At 40.1% G+C, this 26,827-nt stretch overlaps 1 pseudogene; it reads left to right on the forward strand.

The window, feature by feature from the left end:
* Positions 1–23,775: 23,775 nt before the first annotated feature.
* On the forward strand, positions 23,776–26,604 carry LOC113603298 (trafficking protein particle complex subunit 2-like; annotated as a pseudogene).
* The last annotated feature ends 223 nt before the right edge of the window (positions 26,605–26,827 follow it).

Consider the following 26,827-nt stretch of genomic DNA (forward strand, 5'->3'; position numbering starts at 1 on the left):
AGAACCCATCGTGGGGTCTGAACTCATAACCTTGAGATCAAGCCCCTGAGATCAAGACCTGAAATGAGATCAATAATCAGACCCTTAATCAACTGAGCCACCCAGGTGCCCCCGTGCACAATTCTTAACAGATATACCAAAAATCTAAAAAAATCACGTAGTTGTGATTTTTTTCTAAAAGTTATTCCAGGGGTGCCTGGGTGGCTCAGTCGGTTAAGCGGCCAACTTCAGCTCAGGTCATGATCTCATGGTCTGTAAGTTCAAGCCCCGCGTCGGGCTCTGTGCTGACAGCTCAGAGCCTGGAGCCTGTTTCAGATTCTGTGTCTCCCTCTCTCTGACCCTCCCCCGTTCATGCTCTGTCTCTCTCTGTCTCAAAAATAAATAAACGTTAAAAAATTAAAAATAAAATAAAATAAAATAAAATAAAAGTTATTCCAGTGGGGCGCCTGGGTGTCTTCGTGGGTTAAGCGTCCGACTTCGGCTCAGGTCATGATCTCACACTTTGTGAGTTCCAGCCCTGCATCAGGGTCTGTGCTGACAGCCTGGAGACTGGGCCCTTCTTGGAGTTCTCTGTCTCCCTCTCTCTCTGCCCCTCTCTCCTGCTCGCGCTCTGTGTCTCTCTCTCAAAAATAAATAAACATCAAAAAAAATTAAAAAATAAGAACTGCTTTCTCCAATTGACTTGTTACTGTAACCATTCTAAGATTACTTGCAAAAACTAAAATTCAAGGGACTCTAGTTCCAGTATAGCAGCTTGAGGTACTACACGAATCTGTTCCCCAGCAAAATAACTGTAGCTGAAGAAGATTACAAAAACACCCACTTAAAGTCTCTGAAAATTGTGCTACGGTTATACAGCAAATAAAGAAATAGTTATTCAAGGGAATCTACTAAATTTCAGTACTGACAGCAAGAATCTGTAGTGTTTGAGCCACAACCTGCTTCTTCTCTCCCCTTCTCCAGCTCAGCTTTGTGGAAGTTCCACTTTAGGCAGATTTGGCCAAGAAGGCAGGGGCTTTCTTTCTCTTTAGTTTCCAGTCAAGGAATACAGTATCTTGGCGGGAGATGCTACCAGTATCTCTCCTGTCCTCTATCTCGGACTTCAGAGGCTATATTCCTGATGAGGATAGCCAAGAAACTGAAGAGTCCTTTTCTCTGTGCAGCTTTTACTTATATGGCAGAGGCTCTCCCCCAGGGACTGCAGACAGAATACTGGGGCTCCATCGCACAAACCGCGAGATCGTAACCTGAGCAGAAATCAAAAGTCAGATGCTTGGGACCGCTGGGTGGCTCAGCCTGTTAAGCGTCTGACTTCAATTCAGGTCATGATCTTCCGGTTTGTCAGTTCGAGCCCTGCATCAGGCTCTCTGCTGACAGCTCAGAGCCTGGAGCCTGCTTGGGATTCTGTGTCTCCTCCTCTCTCTGCCCCTCCTAGGATCATGCTCTGCCTCTCTCTTTCTCTCAATAACAAATAAACTTAAAAAAAGAAAAGACCCAGATGCTCAACCAACTGAGCCACCCAGGTGCCCCAAAACTATTTTTTTAAAGCAAATTTTCCATATACATTTCCAAAAGGATGTTGATGATATGATAATTCAAAATAATAAAGAAAATGGTGCTTTCACATAACCTTACTTAAAAGGCTATGAGAAGATTTGAAAAATTATTTGTCTAAGATTTTTGAACAATGAGATATCAAAAATATTGATTATGACATTTTTCCACTTGATCATTTTCCCTCCTCCCCTTTTTCCTTCACTCACCAAATCACATTGTTATGTCTTTGTCTTATACTATATTGATTTCAAAGTCTAGTTCACATCAAATACAACTTCGTGAACAAAAGACATGGAAACAACTGAAGGGAGTTATTTTATTATACATATATACATTTAAATTATTATACATTGATATAATATGAAAAATGGTTCCAGGTAAAAGGAATATAATAGTTCTCATTTGAATCTACCCTCAAAAAATCTATTATGGTATTCAAAAAGTCAATTTTCCCCACAGGGTTTATCTTTAAATTGGTTTCTTAATGGGAATAAGAACCCCAGTCAGTCAAATGAAGTTAAGGAAATTATTTTTTAAAAACTGATGGTCTGTGCTGTCTGAGAATTATGTATTTGTCTCCTTTGATTAGGTCTAAATTCTCTACCCAAATTATGGCCTTTTCTTTCTAAACTCTCCCTTTATCATTAGCAATTGCCACACTTTCAGAGTTGTTCACACTTTGGCTGTACTTTATGGAAGTCTTTTTATTTTAAGCTTATTTAGGTCATTCCCCCGGGCCTAATAACACTCTAGAATTTATGTAGATTTTCCTTTATATTGTGCTCCAGAAACCAAAACTGAGACTGAAAAAAACCCTATGAGGCAAAGAAAGTTTTTTCTCTCGTTAAAACTTTTGTAGTTATTATATTTCATCTTCCCAATTCCTGTGGATGAGAACTCTTTCACTGAGGTTTCGTTCTCTGTTACTTTGAGGCAAGAGCATCTGAACATTGGGAACGGCTGTAGGATCCATAAGGAAGGGATGGAGACATGACAAAAAGAGCCTAGAAGGATGGAAAAGCATGTTCTGCTTCATGGGATTGGAGAAGACAGTTATTGAAAATGACAGAAAGGCATGCTGTCAGCACTGTGAGAGTCTTCTCTCTGGAACTAAGAGGCATTGACCTGAGAGACAGGAATCATAATAAAAGAAGAAAAGCAGAGCAGAAAGAGAGAGAGAGTGGTGGACAGCAGACCCAGAGAAGGCCAGAAATGGCCAGCAAAGAGGAGAAGCCAGGGGGCTGCAGGTGAAGAACACAGTGACAATGAATCAGGTGGATGTGGTGGTGGACAAAAGAGAAAGCAGCTTTGAGAAGGAGGTTGAGCCTGACCACTGATGGGAGAGAGGAAGAGGCTGCAGCACAGGCAGCAGGTCAATAGCTCTCAGCTGTGGCGAAGGTGAGAGGGTGAAAGGGAAGGGATTGAGGTGCCGCACATACACTTGGGTATTTTTAGCACCGAAAGCGGGACACTCAACAGTTTGGGTGAAGTGGAGAAAAACTGGTGGAGGAAAAGTCTATAGAAGGTTTTGACAAACTGAATGACTCATTCCTCTTCCTAACATTTCCTTTATTATTCGATTTGGGGTTTTGTTATACGGGGTGGGAACAGCATGAACAAAAGTGCAAAGATAGGAAATTGCAAAACATAATGGGAGATAGGGAGTAGATAGATGAATTTAGTTAAAATGAAAGATATTCATACACGAGAGTGGCGGCTGAAAAGACTAGAAATCTGGGGCAGAGTCAGGTTGTAAAAGTCCTCAAATATCAGAATAAAGAACCAGTCCCCAGCAAGGGGACAGGGAGGTTTTTCATCAGGGAAATAAAATAATGAGCACAATGTTTTTGGAAAATAAACTTATCCACAAAAGACAGAATGGAGGGAGAGAGAAACCAGAAGCAGGAAAACACGTTAGAAAGCTAAGGTGTTCTTAGCCAGGAGCAAAGGCCTGAAAGATGTAGCTATGAGGCAATTCTGCTTCTGGGAATTTACATCCTAAGGAAATAATTATGTATACAAAGATTTAACTACCAAGGATGCTTACTGCAACATTGTTATAAAACATTTATAAAATGTTTCTAAAAACACTTGAAAGAGCATGTTTAGCAGCTAAATTGTCACACGCATTCCTCACTGTTTCCAAAAGCTCAGTCTGCAGAGTAAACATCTCCAACCTTACTAATGAAAATAAATCATCATCTTTCTTAGTTCCACAATACTAAAATGACTGACAAAGATATATCTACACACACGTGCGCGCGCACACACACACACAGTGCTATATAAACTCCTGAAGATGGAAATATCAATGTATTGTTCATAGTATTGGTATTGGAATCAAGAAGAAATTACAATGTCCTATAGACGTTGGAGGTTTCCTGCATAACCACCATTTAAATTTACATAGAAGCAGGGCAAGCAGTTGAGAGGAGGACAAGAATCCTTCAGAGGGGATGTCAGGAGAAATTACTTAAATTTTCATATATATATCTCATTTCTAAACTACACTGTAAATTCAATGAAAGTTGCGCTGTAACACAATCCAAATAAAAAAGAAATATAATTTTTTAAGATTTTATTTTTAAGTAACGTCTACACTCAACGTGGGGCTCCAACCCACAATCCCAAGATCGAGTGGCACACTCTACTATGTAAGCCAGCCAGGTGCCCCCAAAAATAGAATTTTTAAATCTTCAAAACAAAGTTTTTTCCCTCATTGGGCCAATCCTGACCCAATTCCAGTGGTCAGCCAATCCCATGCAACTGGCTTCTATTTAGATTATCTAAATCAATGACTACTACAAAGGGAGGAAGAATTACCCCGATTGAATTAGACCCCTCAGAGTCCTCCATGGGACCTGGAGATTATGATCCATCCATATGTCCCTGGAGTCTTATAGCTGGTACATTATTTGCAAGATGTGGATGGATGTTGGTAGAATAACTATGTTAAAGATGAAATTGAAGCCAATGATGACAGAAATCAAATGTCAAGAGAAATGGCACTGAATTGGAATAAAAGACTTTGCAAACATGATCAAAAAACTGCTAATCATGATTTGAGAAATCTTAAACATGAAACATAGAAAGACTGGACACATGTCGATAGTAATATAAGGTGTGGGGAAGGGATGCTGAGGATCCAACTCTGTCAATTAATATATCAACTTTAACTATATGACAGAGGTTCTTAATTTTTTGGTATCTGTGAGACTTTTTAAAATACTACAGTTCTGGGCATCTGGCTGGCTCAGTCTGTTGAGTGTTGGACTCTTGATTTCTATCCCAGCATCATGTATGGCTCTGCATTGAGCTGTATTGGGTTCTGCATTGAGCGAGGAACCTGCATAAGATTCTCTCCCTCTCCCTCTCTCTCTCTGTCTCTCTCCCTCTCTCTCTCTCCCCCTTTGTCTCCCCCGCCAAATAATAAACAAAACCCACTAGAGTTCTATTCTGTTTTTGTATGAAGTATCTTTTTATTGTGTGGGTTTAGTAATACAGGGGTTCAAATAATTTTATCCTTATCCCTAGCTGCCAGTTTGTAATGGGCTTAAAAATGGTTTGTAATAAGATTATACTGTATTGGATTTTGTTTTCAATTATCTTTTAAAATTTTAATTCCAGTATAATTAACATACAGTGGTATAGCAGTTTCGGGTGTACAATACAGCGATTCAATAATTCTATACATTACTCAGTGCTCATCACGATAAGTATACTCTTAATCCACATCATCTATTTCACTCATCCCTCCACTGACCTCTCCTCTGGTAACCATCAGTTTGTTCTCTAGAGTTAAGAGTCTGGGTTTTTTGGATTTTTTTATTTGTTCCTTTTCTTATTATTTTTTAAATAATCCTACTTTCATTTTATTTATTTATTTATTTATTTATTTATTTATTTATTTATTTATTTAAAGTAGGCTCCATGCCCAACATGTAGCTTGAACTCATGACAGCAAAATCAAGAGTTGCATGTTCTACTGATTCAGCCATCCATGCACCCTTCTTTTTTTCTTTGTTCATTTGGGGTTTTTTCTTGCCCATTTCTTTTTTTCTTAAGTGATCTCTTTAGTTTTTTAAGTAGTATCTTTATTTTTAAGTAATCTCTACACTCCACGTGGGGCTCAAAAATCACAACCACAATATCAAGAGTCACATGTTCTACCAACTGAGCCAGCAGGCACCCCTACATTTGTTTTGTTTCTTAAATTCCCCCCTGAGTGAAATCATATGGTATTTGTCTTTCTTTGACTGACTTATTTCACTTAGCATTTTACTCTCTAGATCCATCCATATTATTGCAAATGGCAAGATTTCCTTCTTTTTTATGGCTCAGTAATTCATTGTGTGTGTGTGTGTGCGCGCGCGCATGTGTGTGTTGAGCTGTATAAGTTCTTTATATATTTGAGATACTAACCCTTTATTGGATATGTCATTTGCAAATATCTTCTCCCATTCTGTAGGCTGCCTTTTAGTTTTGTTGGTTGTTTCCTTTGCTGTGCAGAAGCGTCTTATTTTTATTTGGTCCCAATAGTTTCCTTTTACATTTGTTTCCCTTGTGTCAGGAGACATATCTAGAAAAATGTTGCTTATGGCCAATGTCAGAGAAATTACTGCCTGTGCTTTCTTCTAGGTTTTTATAGTTCCAGGTCTCACATTTAGGTCCTTAATCCGTTTTGAGTTTTTGTGTATGATGAAATAAAGTGGTCCAGTTTCAATCTTTTGCATGCAGTTGCCCAGTTTTCCCAACATCGTTTGTTGAAGAGACTGTGTTTTTCCCACTGTATATTCTTTCATGCTTTGTTGAAGCTTAATTGACCATATAATTGTGGATTTATTTTGGGGCTCTCTATTCTGTTCTATTGATCTATGTGTCTGTTTTTTGTGTGTGTCAGAACCATAGTGTTATGAATACTACAGCTTTGACGTATGTCTTGAAATCTGGGATTGTGATGTCTCTAGTTTTGTTCTTCTTTTTCAAGATTGCTTTGGCTATTTGGGGTCTTTTGTGGTTCCATACAAATTTTAGGATTATTTCTTCTAGTTATGTGAAAAATGCTCTTGGGATTTTGATCAGGATTGCATTAAATCTGTAGATTACTTTGGATAAAATGGACATTTTAACAATATTTGTTCTCCCAATCCATGAGCATGTAATATCGTTCCATTTGTTTGTGTATCTTCAATTACTGTCATCAGTGTTTTATAGTTTTCAGAGTACAGGTCTTTCACCTTTTTGGTTAAGTTTATTCCCTAGGTGTTTTATTATTTTTGGTGCAATTGTAAATAGGATTGTTTTCTTAATTTCTCTTTCTGCTAGTTCATTATTAGTGTATAGAAATGCAACAGATTTCTGTATATTGATTTTGTATCCTACAACCTTATTGAATTCACTTATCAGTTCTAATTGTTCTTTGGTGGAGTCATCAGGTTTTTACCATATGTGTGTGTGTGTGTGTGTGTGTGTGTGTGTGTGTGTGTGTGTATAGTGTCTGCAAATAGTGAAAGTTTTACTTCTTCCTTACCAATTTGGATGCCCTTTCTTTCTTTCTTTCTTTCTTTCTTTCTTTCTTGTCTGATTGCTGTGGCTAGGACTTCTAGTACTATGTTGAATAAAAGTGGTGAAAGTGGCAATCCTTGTCTTGTCCCTGATATTAGGGGGAAAGCTCTCAGTTTCTCACCATTGAGTATGATGTTAGCTGTGGATTTTTCATATATGGCCTTTATTATGTTGAGGTATGTTTCCTCTAAATCTGCTCTGTTGAGGGTTTTTTTCTTTATCATGAATGATGTACTTTGTCAAATGCTTTTTCTGCAGCTGTTGAAATGATCATGTCGTTTTTATCCTTGCTCTCATTGATGTAATATATCTCATTAACTGATTTGTGAACATTGAACCACCTTGCATCCTAGGAATAAATACACTTGATAGTGGTGAATGATTTTTTAAATATATTGCTGGATTCAATTTGCTAATATTTTGTTGAGGATTTTTACATCTGTGTTCATTAGAGCTATTGGCCTGTAGTTCTATTCTTTTGTAGTGTCTTTATCTGGTGTCAATATCAGGGTAATGCTGCCTCATAGAATGAATTTGGAAACTTTCCTTCCTCTTCTATATTTTGAAATAGTTTGAGAAAAATAGGTATTCTTCTTTAAATTAAAAAAATTTTTAATGTTTATTTATTTTTGAGAGAGAGAGAGAGATAGAATGAGAGCAGGGGAGGGGCAGAGAGAGGGAGTTACAGAATCTCAAGCAGTCTCCGGGCTCTGAGCTGTCAGCACAGAGCTGGACGTGGCGCTCGAACTCACAAACATGAGATTGTGACCTGAGCTGAAGTTGGACGCTTAACTGAGCTACCCAGGCACCCCGCTTCTTTAAATTTATTTAATGTTTAGTTTATTTTGAGAGAGAGAGAGAGAGAGAGCAAGCTCTGAGGAGGGGCAGAGAGAGAGAGAGAGAGAGAGAGAGAGAATCCCAAGCAGGCTCTGCACTGACAGTGCAGAGCCTGATGTGGGGCTCAAACTCACAAACCATGAGATCATGACCTGAGCTGAAATCAAGAGTTGAATGCTTAACCGACTGAGTCACCCAGGTGCCCCAGGTATTTCTTCTTTAAGTGTTTGATAGAATTCACCTGTGAAGGGGCACCTGGGTGGCTCAATCGGTTAAGCATCTGATTTTGGCTCAGGTCATGATCTCACGGTTTGTGAGTTTGAGCCCCACATTGGGTGAGCTCCAGCCCCACTTCGGGTATGAGTCCTACTTCAGGTGAGCCCTGCTTCTCTCTCTCTCCCTCCTTCACTTTCTCCCTCTCTGCCCCTCACTTGCTTGTGCCCTCTCAAAAGAAAATAATAATAATAATAATAATAATAATAATAATAATAATAAAAAACAATAAACAAACAAACTTTAACAAATTAAAAAAAAAGAAGTTACCTGTAAAGCATTCTGGCCCTGGACTTTTGTTTGTTGGGAGGTTTTTTTGTTGTTGTTTTGTTTTTTATTGCTGATTCAATTTAATTGATAGTAATTGGTCTGTTCAAATTTTCTGTTTCTTTCTGATTCAGTTTTGAGAGGTTATATGTTTCTAGGAAACATTTCTTCTAGTTTCATTTCTTCTAGTTTGTCCAATTTGTTGGCATATAATTTTTCATAGTATTCTGTCATAATCCTTTGTATTTCTGTGGCATTGGGTGTTATTTCTCCTCTTTCATTTCTGACTTTGTTTATTTGAGTCCTCTGTCTTTTTTTTTTTAATGAGTCTAGCTAAATGTTTATCAATTTTGTTGATCTTTCTGAAGAACCAGCTCCTGATTTTATTGATCTGTTCTATTGTTTTTTTTTTTTAACTTCTGTCTTATTTCTACTCTAAGTCTTTATTATTTCCTTCCTTCTACTGATTTTGGGTTTTGTTTGTTTTTCTTTTTCCAGCTCCTTTAGATGTAAAGTTAGGTTGTTTATTTGAGATTTTTCTTGATTCTTGAGGTAGGTCTGTATTGTTATAAGCTTCCCTGTTAGAGCAGCTTTTGTTACATCCCCAAGTTTTTGGATCATTGTGTTTTCATTTTTATTTGTCTTCATGTATTTTTAAATTTTCTCTTTGATTTTTTGGTTGACCCATTCATTGTTTAGTAGCATGTTATTTTTTTTCAAAATTTTTAATGTTTTATTCTTGAGAGAAACAGAGCATGAGTGGGGGAAGGGCAGAGAGAAGGAGAGCGAGGGAGACACAGAATCCACAGCAAGCTCCAGGATCCAAGCTGTCAGCACACGGGACTCGAACTCATGAACCATAGGATCATGACCTGAGGCAGAGTCTGACTCTTAACCAACTGAGCCACCCAGGTGCCCCATTAGCATGTTATTTAACCTCCATGTATTTGTGTTCTTTCTAGATTTTTTCCTTGTGGTAGACTTTTAGTTTTATAGCATTATAGCTGGAAAAGATGCATGGCATTATTTCATTTTTTAAAAATTTGTTGAGATTGTTTTGTGACCTAATATGTGATCTATTCTGGAGAATGTTCCACGTGCACTTGAAAACAATGTGTATTCTGCTGTTTTAAGATGGAATACTCTGAATATATGTTACATCCATCTGGTTGCATGTGTCATTTAAAGCCACTGTTTCCTTGTTGATATTCTATTTGGATTATCTATCTATTGATGTAAGTGGGGTGTTAAAGTCCCCTACTATTATTGTATTACTTTCAATTATTTCCTTTATGTTTGACATTAGTTGCTTTATGTGTTTGGGTACTTCCATGTTGGGTGCATAAATGTTTATAATTGTTATATCCTTTTATTGAATTATTCCCTTCTTTGTCTCTTGGTATAGTCTTTGTTTTGAAGTCTATTTTATTCAATGTATATATTGCTACCCCAGCTTTCTTTTCATTTCCATTTGCATGCTTTTCCATCCCTTGTTTTCTTTTTTTTTTAATGTTTATTTATTTGTTGAGAGAGAGAAAGAGAGAGATCGTGTGCAAGCATGAGTGGGGGAAGGGCAGAGGGACAGAATCTCAAGCAGGCTCCATGCCACCAGTGCATAGCCTAACTTGGGGTTTGAACTCATGAACCATGAGATCATGACATGAGCAGAGACCAAGAGCCAGACGCCCAACCGACTGAGCCACCCAGGTGCCCCACATCCCCTTACTTTCAATCTGCATGTGTCTTCAGGTCTGAAATAAGTCTCTTGTAGGCAGCATATAGATGTGTCTTGTTTTTTTATCCATTCTGTCACACTGTGTCTTCACTGGAGTATTTAGTCCCTTTACATTCAAAGCAATTCTTGGTAGGTATGTACTTATTGCCCTTTTGTTACTTATTTTACAGTTGTTCTTGTAGTTTTTCTCTTTCTTCTCTTGCTCTCTTCTCTCACAGTTTGCTGGCTTTTTTTAGTGATACACTTAGATTACTTTCTCCTTATTTTTTCATATTTTTTTTACTAGTTTTTGGTTGGTGGTTACCATTAGATTTAAATATAACATCTTATGCATGTAGCACTCTGTTAAATTGATGGTCGCTTAAGTTTGAACCCATTCTTTACCCCTCCCCCACACTATGTTTTAGGTATATAGTGTCATACTTTACATCCTTTCATTTTGTGAATACCTTGACTGATTTTTATAGATACACTTTATTTTTCTGTTTTTGTACTTCCAACTTTTCTTATTCCTGCTTATGGTCTTTCCTTTCCACTCGAATAGTCCTCTTTAACATTTCATGTAGGGTTGGTTTAGTGGTCATGAATTCCTTTACCTTTTGTTTGTCTGAGAAACTCTTTATCTCTCCTTCTATTCTGAATAATAGTCTTGCTGGATAGAGTATTCTTCGTTGCAGGGTTTGTTTGTTTGTTTGTTTGTTTGTTTCCTTTCAGCACTTTGAATATATCATGCCACTCCCCTCTGACCTGCAAAGTTTCTGCTAAAAATTAGCTGATAGCTTTATGGGGCTCCCTTTCTATGTAACTATTTCCTTTTGCTGCTTTTAGAATTCTCTTTATTACTAACTTTTGCTATTTTAATTATTACATGTCTTGGTGTGGGTCTCCTTGGGTTGATTTTGTTGGGGGATCTCTGTGCCTACCAGGTCTGGATATCTGTTTCCTTCTCCAGATTTGGGAAGTTTTAAGCTATTATATCTTCACATAAATTTTCTGCCTTTTCTTTTCTCTTCTCTTTCTGGGATTCCTAAATTGCAAATGTTATTATGCTTGACAGTGTTAATGAGTTGCCTAACTCTATTTGCATTTTTCATTATTATTTTTTTCTCTCTACTGTTCATTTTGATTCCTTTGATTACTCACTCTCTCCACCAGGTCACTGGTCCATTCTTCTGCTTCCTCTAGTCTACTATTTATTCCATCTAGTGTATTTTTTCTCTTTTCTAAGAGACAGAGAGCATGTGTGTACACACAAGAGAGAGGAGAGGAGGGGAGGAGCAGAGAGAGAGAGAGAGAGAGAGAGAGAGAGAGAGAATGAGAATTTTAAGCAGGCTCCACACCGAGTGCAGAGCCTGATGTATGGCTTGAGTTCATGATGGTGAGATCATGATCTGAATTGAAATCAAGAGTCAGACTCTTAACCAACTGAGCCATCCAGGTGCCCCCCAATAGTGTATTCTTAATTTCAGTTATTGAGTTCTTCATCTCTGATTGGTTCTTTTTTATATTTTCTATCTCTTTGTTAAGGGTCTCATTGAGGTCCTCCATTCTTCTCAAGTCCAGTGAGTATCTTTATGATCATTACCTTAAGTAATGTGCCTATGGCACATTAATTATCTCCATTTCGTTTAGCTCTCTTGTGATTCTGTTCTGTTCTTTCATTTGGAACATATTCCTCTCTCTCCTCATTTTGTCTAACTCTCTGTGTCTGTTTCTATGTGTTAGGAAAGTCAGCTATGTCTCCTGCTCTTGAAAGTAGTGGCCTTATGAATAAGAAGTCCTATAGTGCCCTGCAGTGCAAAGTCCCTCATTCACCCAAACCTGGCATTTTAGGGGTGTTTCATATGTGTGTTGTGTGCACCCTGCTATTGTGATTGAGCCACTTTTATCTTCAGTCCAGTCATCAGCAATGTCTTTCTTTGCCTGTTGTGGGCAGGGTTTGGTCCCTGTGTTGTTAGTGGGGCCAGTCGGGGGCCTTCTTGGGCTTGAGTTGAATCAGATTAGGTGTTTGCCAGAGATGGGGTGACACCAAACTGTGGGGCTCTTTCCCTGTGTTGTCCCCTGAGAAAGTTTCACTGGTGTGTGGGGCCTGCAGTCAGACCCAGCGTCTGCCCCCAGCCCACATCTGGGGCTACAGTTGGACTGGTATGTATGGGTATCTTCCCCTCTCCCTGGGGTAGGAGTCACTTTGTAGTGGTGCTTGTGCCTGTCAGGGCTGCTTCTACACTGCCACACTTGTGGAACCGCTTTGGATAGCTCCAGCATGGGGGAAACTGGAGAGGGTAGGTCTGCAGGAGAATTCAGAGCACAGTATTGGTGTTAGCAAGGTTTATGCCTGTTTGCTATGGACAGGACCTGCTGCTGCCAGGACCAAGGAAGGCCAGATTAAAGGGGGCATATGCACAGAAATGTGCTGGGGTGGGGTCCTCGGTATTAGCCAGGTTTACCAAGGTCGGCTATGGGAGGGCATCTGGAGCCAAGGCCTGGGTGGAGGGGGCATGTCTGCAGAAAAACATAGGCCAGTGTGTGCTTTTAGCAAAGTGAGGTAGCAAGTGTTAGCACTGTCCTAGTTCCAGCAGGAACTAGTCCATGCATCCAGGCTTGGAAGGGTGGGGGTGGGGATGGTGCCTGCTAATTCCTTTGTTCCTGGAGAAGTCTCCCAAAGATCCCTGCCCCTCCAGCACATGCTCTGAGATTAGTAAAGAAATATCCCTCCCATATACCTAAGAAAATTTTCAAACTTCTGTTTCTATGCTGTATCTCCACAGGGCTATTTGTTGTACTATCTCTTTAGAGGCAGGGACTCAGTTTCCTATTGCCTTCCTGGCTCTCCCAAAGCCAAGCCCACTGCTTTTTTAAGTTCAAAGTGTTAAGCCCTGCTGATTTTAAGAACTCACAAAATTCATATTTTTTTTAGGGACGCCTGGATGGCTCAGTTGGCTAACTGTCCAGCTTTGTCTCAGGTCATGATCTCATGGCTTTTGAGTTTGAGCCCCAAATCGGGCTCTGTGCTGACAGCTCAGAGCCTGGAGTCTGCTTTGGATTCTGTTTCCATCTCTCTCTGTCCCACCCTCACTCATGCTCTGTCTTTCTCTCTCAAAAATAAATAAACATTAAACAATTTTTTTAAGAACTCATGAAATTCAGTGCCTCTGGTTTCCCAAGCCAGATGTGATGGGGATTCATCTTCCCACGCAGGTTCCCTGTGCCTAGAGTTCCTGGGGGGAAGGTATGTTTCTCTCCCCTCTCCACACCCTCAGTATCCCTTCCTCCCACAGATAGTCCCATGGGTCCATTTGGCTCCCAACTGCACTCTGCCTTTCCTACCCTCTTCCATGTGGCCTTTTCTCTGCATTTAGCTATGAAGAGTCCTTCTGCTAGTCTTTGGGTTATTTCCCGGGTTGTTTACACTGATGTGGGTGTTAATCTAGTTGTATCCATGAGACAAGGTGAGTGTAGGGTCCTCCTACTCCACCATTTTCTCTGGAAATCAAAATACTACAATTCTTGGGGCGCCTGGGTGGCTCAGTCGGTTAGGCGTCCGGCTTCGGCTCAGGTCATGATCTTACAGTTCGTGGGTTCGAGCCCCATGTTGGGCTCTGTGCTGACAGCTCAGAGCCTGGAGCCTGTTTCGGGTTCTGTGTCTCCCTCTCTCTCTGCCCTTCCCCCATTCTCACTTTGTCTCACTCTGTCTCTCAAAAATAAATAAATGTAATGAAGAAAAAATTTTTTAATACTACAGTTCTTGATGGTACTTGTGACTGGATTGGAAGGGTCAAGGTTACACGAAACAAGTCAGCAGTAATTACAAGGTAAGAGCTACCCAGGATAAACATGTCTGACATCCATTATGTAGTGTGGACAGCTGTTTTCTTGGTTTTCCATTCTGCTGGCAACATAGCATGCCAGAACACCCAAACAGCCACCTCTCAAGCCATTTGGTTGCAATGCTAGGGGTGCTCCCTAAGTCAGTAAGCAATTCCCATCCTTTTGGCTGCAGTGATTGGCCCATGTCTGGCCAAGAAGAATAAGAACCAGGAGTTGTGTTTGGCTGTGGGAGGAAAGAAGCTCTTTCTCTCCTTCTGGATTTGAAGCAGAGAGGATGCAGAGACGAGCTCCTGCAGTCATTTAGGCTCTGTGGAGTGTGGGCGGAAGAGGGAGCAGTGGAGTCTGGGACTACCAGGAGCCACCAGGTGGAGCCTGAGCATGATGCAGAGATAATACTGTGTGTGTCATGTCTAGCTACACCAGAAAATTTATTTCCCTGGACTTTTCAGTTACGGGAGCTATGTTGATGTACTTTCGTATTTCCTGTGTTTTGGATGTTCTGGCACTTGGGGCTTTGATCCTGGAGAGACTGCCCCTTCTGGGACTAGCTAATTCACCCCCAAGGCTAGGTACAGACAACTAGAGATCATCCCTATAGTCCAGAGCCTACTGAAATTAATCAAACTTATCAATCTTTCTAAAAAAATTATTTATTTTAAGAAAGAGAGAGAGGGAAAGAGAGAGAATGAGCGGGGGTGGGGGAGGGCAGAGAGAGAGGGAGAGAATCTCAAGGAGGCTCTGTGCTGCCAGCGTGGAACCCAACGTGGCACTCAAACTCACAAACCAAGAGATCACGACTTGAGCTGAAACCAAGAGCTGGATGCTTAAACGACTGAGCCACCCAGTCGCCCCTCAAACTATTCAATCTTAAGCTAACTCATTGTATCCACTCTTGCTTTACCCCTCTCTTCTCACAAAAACCCTAATAAAGGCTCTGGACCATGCTCTTCCTTCTCACACCTCTCTCCCTCATGACCAGCCCTAGGGCTTCCTCACCTGGCCCTGTGTGGCATACCATGTCTCCTGTTTTTAGGGGTCTATGAGTATAAACTTCTTCCTACGTGATGATCATTTCTATGACTGCATGTCTTCCCATATCTGATTAAAACAAATCCTGGGTACATTTTTGAACAGGAGTGAAGAAATTTCTTTCTTATTTTGTGAAAGGCAATTAGAATTTGATTTCTTGTTGTTGTTGTTACTTGTATCTGAAAAAATCCTAACTGATACATATCATTGTTGCACTATGGTGGCCTCCTACGGCACTTTGCTTGTCCGGCACACATCCATTTCCCCTTCCTTCGGTAACCACAATCTGACTTCTTCTTAGGGATTCTTCCTCTTCTTAGTCTATGTGTGGCAATAGGTACCCTCCCTCAATCTGTGGCCAAGACCAGCCAAGAATTGGAATTCCATTCCCCTGATTACAGTGATTGGTTCAGGGCAGGTCATTTGACCAAATTTGCCTAACATGGACAGAAACTTCTTTTCAACTAACCTTGAACCCAGAATGTTATAGGATGGAGAATTGCTTCCATCCCCCTTTCTTTTTAAGTTAATTTATTTTGAGAGAGAGAGAGAGGAGAGCGTGGAGGGGAGTGGAAGAGAGAGGGAGAGAGAGAATCCCAAGCAGACTCTTCACTGTCAGCACAGAGCCTAACTCTGGGCTCGAACTCACAAACCGCGAGATCATGACCTGAGCCAAAATCAAGAGTGAATACTTGACTGAGTCACCCAGGCGCCGCTGCTGACATCATCTTACTGCCTCAAGGTAAAAGCCTGCCTGAAATAAAGCCAACGCAATTCAAATGTAACCAAGAGATTAAGAGAAATTGAGTCCTGATGTCATTATTTGGGTCCCTGATCACGCTCTGCCTGAAGTCTACTCCTACACCTTTCAGTTACAAGGCAACTATAGATCTTCCTGGACATCCCAATAAACCCATCATAAGTTGAAAATAGATTGAATACACCTAATCAGCTGAACACGGTAGCTTAGCATAGGCTACCTTAAACATGCTGAGAACACCTACGTTCGCCTACAGCTGGACAAAATCATCTAACCCAAAGCCTATTTTAGACTAGAGTGTTGAATATCTTATGTAATTTATTTGATACTGTCCTGAAAGTGAAAAACAAAATCACGGTATGGGTACAGAGTGGGTGTAAGTGCTATGGGTCATTTCCTCTCGGGGTCGCATGGCTAAGACCTGCACTCACCGCGGCTGCCCTGCGTTACCAGAGTGCCTTACATGGGTTGCTAGTCTGGGAAAAGGTCAAAACTCAAAATTCCGAGTACACTTCTGCTAAATGCATGTTGCTTTCGCACCATGGTCAAGTAGAAAAATCCTAAGTCCGAACCATTGTAAGATGGGTAGTCTACCATTCTGTAATTTGAATAGAACTGTTTACTTTTCTGACTTGTAAGCGCTGGAGAAATTTTGATGTGGGTTCCTGGCCTAATTAAGACGAACAAAAGATGCTAACAAGGGCAGAGGCAAACATCACACAAAGACAGCTCGTTATGAATGTTTCACAGCTAACCTTTCTAGGGAAACCATAACCCAAACCGTTGCTAACACCTTGAGGCAGCACTTACTTAAGAAAAGGGAAACAAAGTTCTTTGTTCCCAGTGTTTTTCTTTTTCATCTCTTTCCCGTTTTCCTTATTCTATAAATCTCATTTGTCGGCGTTTCACTCTTACATACAAATAAAATAGCATGCTAATAATTAATTCATCGAATTGGTTTTTGATTTTTCTCTGACAATCTTATTCTCCCCAAGCTAATTTATTAATGTTCTAGGATACAAACAGTCTTGCTTTGGTGCCTGCTTTTTGTCACATTATAAGGCAATTATCTCAATGCAAATTGTATGCTGCTTTGTGCTATCTCGTATCACCTTCTTTGCTCCAGGTCATGGCAGACACCATCATGATCATGTATATACTCAGTTATGGAAAATATTAATTCTTTTACATTAGTTAAAATTTTGCAGCACGGTGTTAGTTTTATACATAGGACGAGACTACACCTCCCCCCACACAAAAAATGTGACACAGAATAAATGCTTTATTAGAAATCTTAATAGAATGACATGTAAGCACAGAGGAGAGATATCGAATGCGGCCTGGCTATAACTATTCAATGAACTATTATGTCATCATTACATATGATGCTTAAGAAAATTCACGATAATATTAAAAATGCTTACATAGGTAAAGGGGAAAAGGACACAAAATTATATTAAGATTTTTATCTTCACTATGAAAGTTTAATCAAAAGATGCATAGAAAAGTAGTAGAAGAAAATGCATCTAAATTTTAACAGTGTCTCCGAGTAGTGGGTTATGAGCTGTATTTTTTCTCTTACCTTTTTTTTTTTAACTTTATTTATTTTGGGAAAGAGAAAGCCTGCAAGCAGGGGAGGGGCAGAGAGAGGGGGAGAGAGAGAATCCTCACTGTCAGCACAGAGCCGGACGTGGGGCTCAAACCCACGGCTGAAATCAGGAGTTGGACAGTTAACCTACAGAGCCACCCAGGTGCCCCTCTCTATTTTCAAAGCTTTATCCTCACCTGCCATGTTTTCTAATACTTTATAATTAAAAACACTTTAAAATTTATTATAAACTTTGGCAAAATAGTAAAAAACAGCAATGAACTCTCATGTGTTTATCTTCTGGATTCAGTGATTGTCAAGATTTTGCCCATTTGCTGTATCTACCTCCCCCCTCACCCACCCCACCCCCCCGAGTATTTACAGAAAATTCCAGACATCATATAATTCCACCTGCAAATACTTTGGTAAGAATCTTTCTTTTGGGGGGCACCTGGGTGGCTCAGTCAGTTATTCTTCTGATTCTTGGTTTCAGCTCAGATCTCACAGTTGGTGAGTTTGAGCCCCACCTCAGGCTCCGCACTGACAGCTCAGAGCCTACTTGGGATTCTTTCTCTCTCCCTCTCTCTCTCTGCCCCTCCCCCACTTGCTTGCACTCTCTCTCAAAAAAAATCTTTAAAAAAATGTTTACTTATTTATTTATTTGGGAGAGAGTGCACATGCAGGGGAGGGGCAGAGAAAGTAACGAAGGGGCAAAGAGAGAGGAAGAGAGAGAGAGAATCACAAGCAGGCTCTGTGCTGTGAGCTCGGAGCCCAATGTAGGTTTCGATCTCAGGAATTGTGAGATCACAACCTGAGCCGAAATCAAGAGTTGGGTGCTTAACCCACTGAGCCACCCAAATACCCCCAATCTCTTTTTTAAAGTGGACATCTTTTCACATAACCACAATTCTTTTAAAGCACTTATCAAAATTAACAATAATCCCTTAGTGTCCTTTTACATCATCTAGTAACAGAAAATCCTAATTCCTTGCTCATCTCAATAATGTCTTTTTAAATAATATTTATTTATTTTTGGGAGAGCACAAGCAGAGGGAAGGGCAGAGAGGGGGACAGAGGATCTGAAATGGGCTCTGCTGACAGGCTAACAGCAGTGAGTCCGATGTGGTGTTCAAACCCATGAACCGTGAGATCATGACCTGAGCCATAGTTGGATGCTCAACCAACTGAGCCACCCAGGTGCCCCTGAAAAGTGACTTTTTTAAAAGCTTGTTCAGGAGCTCCTGGGTGGCTCAGTTGGTTAAGTGTCGGACTTCAGCTCAGGTCATGATCTCATGGCTTGTGAGTTCAAGGTCCCGAGTGGGGCTCTGTGCTGACAGCTGAGAGCCTGGAGCCTGCTTCGGATTCTGTGTCTCCCCCTTTCTCTGCCCTTCCCTGCTTGCACTCTGTCTCTTTCTCTCAAAAATAAGTATTTAAAAAAGCTGGTTTATTTAGGGGTGCCTGGGTTGGTGGGTTCAGGTTCGGCCCTCACTGGAGTCTGCTTGGGATTCTCAATCTCTCCCTCTCTCCCTGCCTCTCTCCTGCTTGTGCGTGCACTCTTTCTCTCTCTCTCTCTCTCTCTCTCTCTCTCTCTCTCTCTCTCAGGATAAATAAATTTTTTTAAAAGGTGGTTTATTTAAATTCAAGTACAAATAAGATCTCAATATAATTGGTTGTCATGTCTCCTAAATTCCTTTTAATTTAGAGAAGTCTGTCCACCCCATCCGCACACAAATACATGTACACTTTTTTCATGGTATTGATTTGTCACAAAAACCATGTTCATTGTCCTATAGAATATTCTACATTATGTATATGTCAGTTGCTTCCCTATGGTATCACTTAACTATCTCTCTGTTCCTTTTATTTGCTCTAAATGGAAGTTAATACTAGAAGCCTGATTAGATTCAAGTTCAACATTCTTGGCAGGAATACTTTACAGGAAGTGCTCTAAAAACCCTTGTGTTTGAAATAAGTATCTATCTCAACATGCTGAAATTATGGCCTCAAGTCAAGATGATTTAATTAACCAGAATAAATAAAAAGACACCATTTTAGGTTGAAAGATCAAACTGCAAAGTACAGATTGAGGACACCTTGATTAACAGTAACAGTCAGGGAAGATATCCAGAAAATTCTGAACACTGAACACTAATGCAGGCAGCAGCACATCACAGTGGTTGAGAACATGGGTTTCAGGGGTGCTTGGGTGGCTCAGTTGGTTGAGCCTCAGACTCTTGATTTCGGCTCAGGTCATGATCCCACGGTTGGTGGCACTGAGCCCCATGTCAGGCTCTGTGCTGACAGCGTGAAGCCTGCTTGGGATTTTCTCTCTCCTTCTCTCTCTGCCCCTCCTCTGCTCACCTGTGTGTGTACTCTCTATCTCTCTCAAAACAAACAAACAAACAAACAAACAAAACAAAACAAAAGACTATGGTTCAGAATTGAACAGGATGGGTTTGAATTCTGACTCTGCCACTTACTGGCTGTGTGACTTTTGGTAAGTTAGTTAACTTCCCCAATCCCTCACCAATCATAACAATATGATAGCCAGTGCTCAATAAACATTGATAGCTAGTATCCTTATTGCCTCTAAGAACAGGAAATACAACAGTAGAAAAACTTACCCATGTGTACAACAGGTCACATACAAGAATATTCATCACGGCAGGCTTTGTAATAAGAAAACATTGAAAAAATCTAAATGTTCATAAATTGGGGAGGGATGAAGAAAATGTGACATATTAATATATTAGAATCCTATGCGGTAGTTACAACACCTAGGTGTCTATATACAAATTTTGAATGGATCTCAAAACAGAATGTTGAGTGAGAAATCATGTTTGCAGAAGGATACTTCACGATGATAGTATTTATGAAAAAAAAACCCACACAAAAGTCAATACTAGATATTTTATACAGGAACGTAAGTGTATGCAATGGATATGTTTTGAACTTTTTAAATTTTAAATAATCATAGATTAACAAGAAGTTGTAAAAAATGATATAGAAAGGGCTCATGTACCCATGATCCATTTTTTTGCCAATGATAATACATTGCATAAATGTAGTTCAATATTAAAAACAGGAAAGTGACAGTGATATAATCCACAACTTTATTCAGATATCACTACTTTTAAGATCTTTAAAATTTTTTAATTTATTTTGAGAGAGAGATAGAGAGCTTGTGTGTGCACAGAGCAGGGACAGACAGAGAGAGGGAGAGAATGCCAAGCAGACTCTGTGCTGTCAGCAGGGAGCCCAATGTGGGGCTCCACCCTAGGACCCGTGAGATCATGACCTGAGCCTAGATCAAGAGTCAGACCCTTAGCCAACTGAGCCACCCAGATGCCCTACATATATCACCAGTTTTATATACACTCCTGTGTGTGTGTGTGTGTGTGTGTGTGTGTGTGTATACTTCCATGCAATTTTATCACATATGTAGATTCATGTAACCACCACCACAATCCAGATAGAGAGTCACTCCATCACCCAAAGATCTCTCATGCTACTCCTTTGAAGTCATACCCAATATGCTCCCCAGACCCCATCCCAAACACCTGGCAACCACTCATCTAGTCTCCGTCTCTATAATTTTGTCATTTCTAGAATGTTATATAAAAGGCATCAAATGGTATGTAGCCCTTCTAAGACTTTTTTTTTCACCCAGCATAATTCCCTTGAGATTCATTCAAGTTCTTGTTTTGTGTATTGATAGTTTGTTTCTTTTTACTGCTGTGTAGAATTCCATGATAGGGATGAACCATACATTGTTTGACCATTTGCTTATTAAAGGACATTTGGGTTGTTTCCAGTTTTTGGCTTTTGCAAATAAGACTGCTATGAACATTCCTGTATAGGTTCCTTTGTGAAAGTATGTTTTCATTTCTCTGGGGTAAAAGTTAAAGCATGAAATTGCTCTTGCCTGGTAAGTGATGTTTAGGTTTATAAGGAATTGATAGACATATTTTCTAGACTCACTGGATCACTTTACATTCTGGCCGGCCATGTCTGAAAGATCTCGTTTCTGCATTCTTACTAGCATTTGATGTTATCACTATTTTTTATTTTAGTCACTTAATAGTCTAATAGGTGTATGGTGGTATCTCATTGTGATTTTAATTTTCATTCCCATAATGGCTAATGATATTGAATAGCTTTTCCTGTGTATCTAATGGATAGTTTAAGAATGATGTCTAAGGATCTTCCAAAACTTAAAGCAATGTTATTTCTGAGGAAGGTGAGAAGGAACTGAGATTAATGATGAGCTTAAAGAGGGGACTTCAAGTGTATCTCTAATGCACCATATGTTGAAAGAAGAATGAATTCACATTGTATCTATGTGATTAACTATGAACTAAAACAAACAAAAAGCACAGAAGAATAAAAAACAGCTGCAGTGTTTTATCATGGAAAGAACCTCGACTTCAAATCAGACAGACATGGGTTTGAATTCTGATGTCCCTACCAGGCGTGAGGCCTTCCGAGCTGACTTTAACCTTAGTCTCACTTCTCACCAGTGAGAAGTGTCAGCAGTACTCACCTCCCAGGATTGTTGCGAGAATTTAGTTAAGTTCCGTAGTATATTTAAAGGGCTTGGGGGGCGCCTGGGTGGTGCAGTCGGTTAAGCGTCCGTCTTCAGCCAGGTCACGATCTGGCGGTCCGTGAGTTCGAGCCCCGCGTCGGGCTCTGGGCTGATGGCTCGGAGCCTGGAGCCTGTTTCCGATTCTGTGTCTCCCTCTCTCTCTGCCCCTCCCCCGTTCATGCTCTGTCTCTCTCTGTCCCAAAAATAAATAAAAAACGTTGAAAAAAATTTTAAAAAAATAAAAAAATAAAAGGGCTTGGTGTATGAGGTGCCTGGGTGGCTCCATCAGTTGAGCATCCAAGTTTTGATAACAGCTTGGGTCATGATCTCACAGTTGATGGCTTCAAGTCCATGTCAGGCTCTGCACCGACAGTGCAGAGCCCCCTTGGGATTCTCTGTCTCCCTCTCTCTGCCAATCTCTCTCTCAAAAATAAATAAATACACTTAAAAAAAATAAAATTATAAAAGGCCTATTATATAGTGTGTGGCAGAAACAAGTTGCTCAGTAAACAGTAAGCTACTGTTCCTACTAAGAATGAGACTTTATGATTTTCTTTAGAGCTTTATTTAGACCTTCGACTCCTCTTCACTTCCAATAAGTGGACTAGTGTTCATTTTCAGGAGTAATGTTATGCTATCACATGCTGAGTGATCTCATTCCATTCTTCCTGAATGAGTAATAGATTGTACCTTTCCGTTGTACAAAGTTGATAGCAGCAAATCCCTAGTAAACTCTTCTCCTTGAGGTCTTCAAAATTTACAAAACTGTCTATGATGCTTCACAAAGCCTTTTTCTACATTAATGTGATTGTCAGACCAAATCGACAATGGAAAGTCTTTCCTCTTAACCAGAGTAAAGAGCAATCATTCATCCTTAAGAACGCCCAAACAGGTTTGAGCAGGTCTGTTTCTGTGGCAACTTCACATTCCAAGATTAAACCATGCAGATATTCAAAAGGAAGTTCGAGTTCTCTGCACTAGGTGTTAAGTGAGAGTGCCATGTTCCCAAAATTATGGGACAGGTCTCCAGTATGAGTTAGTCTACTTGAGCGTACTTAGGTTTCTGTGCCACCAGAGATGATGGCACCGAAGACAACCTTTTCTCAGGCACCGGTGTATTACATTTATAATCTATAGGGAGCTCCATTCAAGTGTAATGTGTCAATGTCTACATTTACCTGAACAAATATGAAGAAGTGATCACATTTCTAGAAATGTTAATACAGGTCATGGGGTAAACAGGGAGAATCTTATTCTGCTAATCAAGGGGAAAAGGAAAACAAGGGAAGGAGACTGAGGAAGGAACAGGTATATGAGGAGCAAGTAATGCTCATCCTACTTAGAACATCGCCAATGCAAAAATAAGAGTGGGGGCACCTTGGGTGGCTCAGTCAGTTGAGCGTCTGACCCTTGATTTCGGCTCAGGTCACGATCTCACAGTTTGTGAGTTCAAGCCCTACATCAGGCTCTGCGCTGGCAGTGTGGATCCTATTTGAGATTCTCTCTCTCCCTCTCTCTCTGCTCCTCTTCCTTTCTCTCTGTCTCAAAATAAATAAAACTAAAAACATAAAAAGTCTGACCCGGGTCATAAAGCTAAGTCTTCCTAAAGAAGACTAGAAGTCAGGCCTTCTAATTCATGGTTCAGAACGCTTCCCGCTCGATTCTATATTCCATGATATAATTATATTCATTATTCCGTCATTTAACTCTGTGTGCCTCAGCTTACTCATCTTTAAAATAAGGGGGTTGTGGGGCACCTGGATGGCTCAGTCAGTTAAGCATCAAACTTCAGCACAGGTCTTGATCTCACGGTTTGTGGGTTTCATACCGTGTCGGACCCTATGCTGACAGCTCAGAGACTCAAGCCTGCTTCAGATTCTGTGTGTCTCTCTCTCCTCCTTCCCAGTTCGTGCTCTGTCTCTCTCTGCTCTAAAAATGAATAAATGTAAAAAAATATTTTTAAAATTAAAAAAAAATAATAATGGGGTTGTAACAAATCTGAAGGTAGTCACAGGTAGCTGAGGGCTATTTTCAATATTCTGCAAAAGAACAGTGATACTGTTATTTCATAATAGTGATACTGATTGTTTCAGGGTGTGCCACAACAGTTATTGGGGCACATGTCAGATAGTCACCTGCTTAAACTGAGCAGAGAGAGTGTGTGCTCTGCCCGGCAACACTTTAGAGCAACAGCCAAAATTAAGCAGCAAAGTGTATTAAAGGGATCTTCCTGCTGAAAAAGTTGGAAACCACTAGACTAGATTGCTAGGATTGTTATGTTGCTTTCGCAGTGGCATCAGAGAGTTAACTCCCTGCTCTGTCCTCCTGCTGTCTACACCTTATCTGAAAGCCAGGTCTGGAGGTGAGTCATCGTGGAAGAGAGCTTACAGCTTCACCAGGGAGATGTGGGTGAAGATCTCAGCTAGGCTCACAAAGACCATAACACAGATAAGTAATCTCAAGAAGTAGAAGAAACAGATCATAAGCCTCCAGGCCAATGGAAGAGGCAGGGCCTGTGCTTAGTCTTATTAGGTTCCATTTCGTTTCTATAAACTCACATATTTTTATTTGAGACTTACTTGTTAAGCTTCAAGGCCTGGAACAGCTTGTGACAAAAGCTGTTCCTCATGCTGCTGTTGGGAGATTTGGGCATTCAACAGATCCCTTTTTAATCTTTCATTAGAGATTTAAATTTATCACTGCCCCCGCAAGCTTCATGTTTCTTTTCCATAGCAAGCTATTCCATCAGATTTTAATCACAGTGTCGAAGTAGTTGAGTATCTTACATAGGTTAAACGTATATAAATTCTGAATTCAATCAAATTGTATGCATTTTATCTAGATAATTCAAATGATTCTTAAATTAAAACTTTTGTCTAAAACCTCTAATAATCTTCACTAAAATTATTTGTCATTTTGTAACACACCCTAGAGACACAAGTTGTATTATATATGTTATATTGGATGTGCATTTAGTTTTATATACATGTTATAATATGTTATAAAATGTTATATAATGTTATAACAAATGTTATACATTTTCTTATAGTATAGATCTTTTTGTAAGTTTACTTATTTATTTTGAGAAAGAGAGGGCACATCCAGGCGGGGGAGGGGCAGAGAGAGAGGAGAGAGAGAGAACCCCAAGCAGGCTCCACACTGTCAGTACAGAGCCTGACACAGGGCTCAGTCTTGTGAACCAGAAGACCATGACCCGAGCCAAAACCAGGAGTTGGCTGCTCAATCAACTGAGCCGCCCAGGTGCCCCATACAGTATGGATCTTAAATACAACTTGTAACAAAATTTATGCAATAAAAGAGTCCTTGTGTACCTGTAGGTCAGCAAACCTCAAGGACAAAAAAAATTATACTTGGAAATAGAAACCTGTAAGAATCAACACTAAGTAGCTAAGTTGAGGTAACAACGTATATAATCAAGTTGCAAAAGTTTGTAAAGTGGTGCTGATGAGATTATGCTAGGGTGTCTTCCATATTGTACGTAGAAGTCTAAGGAAGCTCTCAAATCCAGGGTTAAAATTTAATTTAAGCAAAATACAGTATCTCCACTATGATATTGCAATTTATGTTGCAGAGGGTAAAGAAGCTTTGATAAAAATAAAGCCAAAAAGCAAAAAAATAAAAATAAAAATCAGCCATTATTTAGTACTGTGTATTCCACCTACGTCTACACACACACACACACACACACACACACAGGTTAAAAAGTCAAATGCTTTTCAGGGAGTTCTGACAGCGGCTGCTGAGTGAGGGTCTGCAGGGGTAACTGACTGGCTGTCTCCATTGTCGGTGTCTCTCCGCAGGAGCTATATATTGAAGACAATGTCTGGAAGCTTCTACTTTGTAACTGTTGGCCACCATGATCATCCAGTGTTTGAGATGGAATTTTTGCCAGCTGGGAAAGCAGAATCCAAAGATCATCATCATCATCTGAACCAGTTTCTAGCTCATGCTGCTCTCGACCACATAGATGAGAATATGTGGCTGTCAGACAACATGTACTTGAAAACCGTGGACAAGTTCAATGAGTGGCTTGTTTCAGCATTTGTTACTGCAGCATATGAGATGTATTATGCTTCATGAAACAAGGTGTGACGATGGAATAAAGAACTTCTTTACTGGGGCACCTGGGTGGCTCAGGTTGGTTGAGTGTCCAACTTCGGCTCAGGTCATGATCTCACAGTTCGTGAGTTCGAGCCCCGCGTCAGGCTCCGTGCTGACAGCTCAGAGCCTGGAGCCTGCTTTGGATTCTGTCTCCCTCTTTCTCTGCCCCTCCCCTGTTCTCTCTCTCTCTCTCTCTCTCTCTCTCTCTCTCAACTAAAATAAACATTAAGAAAAAAAAGAACTTCTTTACTAGTTTTTATGATTTATACAGAAAGTTTGCAATGAATCCATTTTATGAAGCCATTTCTCCTATTCCATCAAACGCATTTGACAGAAAAGTTCAGTTTCTTGGGAAGAAACACCTTTTAAGTTGAATGCAGAAAAATTTGGAAATAAACAATGTCACTACAATGGGGTATTCTCAGGAATGTGGACATTGTAAGTAACCTGATTAAATAGTCTGGGAAAGTTTTAGGGGAAAAAAAAGTCAGTTTTACAAAGCTTATGATAATGAACATCTGGTCCCAGCCCTACCCTCTCAACTCTCAGTTTCTGCTTCCCCAAAGCAACTACTTTTAACTCTTTTAGTTGTTTCTTTGGATACTTAACTCCTTATTTCTGAGCATGCTTCTTCAGCTATTTCTTGATCTTTTCCAGTTTAAACATCACCCTTTAACCATC

This window comes from Acinonyx jubatus, chromosome A3 (genome assembly GCF_027475565.1).
Source record: "Acinonyx jubatus isolate Ajub_Pintada_27869175 chromosome A3, VMU_Ajub_asm_v1.0, whole genome shotgun sequence".
NCBI lineage: Eukaryota > Metazoa > Chordata > Mammalia > Carnivora > Felidae > Acinonyx > Acinonyx jubatus.